At 47.1% G+C, this 1,275-nt stretch overlaps 1 long non-coding RNA gene across 1 annotated transcript in view; it reads left to right on the top strand.

The window, feature by feature from the left end:
- The first annotated feature begins 859 nt into the window (after positions 1–859).
- Positions 860–1,275, top strand: part of LOC109292305 — a 7,397-nt gene continuing 6,981 nt past the window's right edge. The window contains exon 1 of the long non-coding RNA XR_002096096.1: positions 860–957. This is a non-coding gene — a long non-coding RNA (uncharacterized LOC109292305). The remainder of the gene's footprint in view (positions 958–1,275) is intronic.

Raw genomic sequence — 1,275 nt, 5'->3', positions numbered from 1 at the left:
TCATTCCTTAAGGAGACAATCCTCCAAGCCCAAGAGGTGGTAATCCCAACACGGATCAAAGGGGGCAAGAGGGCTCAAAAGCCCCCATGGTTCACCAAAAGCATATGGGAATGTGTCCTAGCTAAAAAGAAGGCATACACCCAATGGAAGGGAAGGGCCATCACCAGGGAGGCCTCAGTTTCTCGGGGCTGTAAGGGCTGTAAGGGGGCAATCAGGAAGGCCAAGGCAGAGATGGAACTGGGACTAGCTACCCAGATCAAGGACAACAAGAAGTCCCTTTTTAAATATACAGGGGGTAAAAAGAAGGTACCGGGTAACATGGGGCCTCTGCAGGACATGCTAGGAAATCTGGTCATTGCACCAGACAGCAAAGCTAACCTATTTAATAATTTCTTTGCCTCCATTTTTCTGAGCAGGGACTGGGTCACCCCTCCCCACCACTTGGACCCCCATAGGACCTCGGGGCTCCACAATTCAAAAAGGATATGAAGAAGCTTGAGAGAGTCCAAAGGAGAGTCACGTGCATGATCAGAGGGCAGGAAAACAGGCCTTATGATGAGAGGCTGAAAGCTATGGGACTCTTCAGCCTGGAAAAGAGCAGGCTCGGGGGGGCCTGGTGGCTGCCTGTAAGTATATAAGAGGTGTACACCAAGATCTGGGGGAACATCTGTTCACCAGAGTAGGCCCCATGGGATGACAAGGTCAAACGGTCACAGACTTCTCCAATACCATTTCAGGCTGGACATAAGAAAGAACTTCTCTACAGTCCAAGCCCCCAAGGCCTGGAACAAACTGCCACCAGAGGTGGTGCAAGCACCTGCTCTGGACTCCTTTAAGAGTCAATTGGATGTTTATCTTGCTGGGATCCTATGACCCCAGCTGACTTCCTGCCCCTGGGGCAGGGGGCTGGACTTGATGATCTTCTGAGGTACCTTTCAGCCCCCTAATGTCTATAAAGTAACAAATCTTTTTTTCCCACTTCTTTTATAGGGAAATGTTATAAAATAGTAAACCATCTTAGGTGAAATAATTATTCTGAAATAAATATTTTAAAATAAATTGGGAACGAGTGTTGTGTTTGGGTTTGATCCCGCTTCCATAGTAGTGAATAAAAATCCTTCCATTGGTTACATAGGTGCTGCATCAAGATAGGAAGAAATAGTTCTCCATTATAATTGGCTCAACTGACAGATAATTTTCGGGCTTTTCTGGTGGGAAAGTTTATCAGTGTAGCTTCCATAGGTCAGCCGGTGCTGTGTGTGTGTGTGTGTGTGT

This window comes from Gavialis gangeticus, unplaced genomic scaffold, assembly GCF_001723915.1.
Source record: "Gavialis gangeticus isolate Ggan-Ray unplaced genomic scaffold, GavGan_comp1, whole genome shotgun sequence".
In the NCBI taxonomy this organism is placed as follows: domain Eukaryota; kingdom Metazoa; phylum Chordata; order Crocodylia; family Gavialidae; genus Gavialis; species Gavialis gangeticus.
This window is presented reverse-complemented; position numbering and strand designations above follow the sequence as displayed.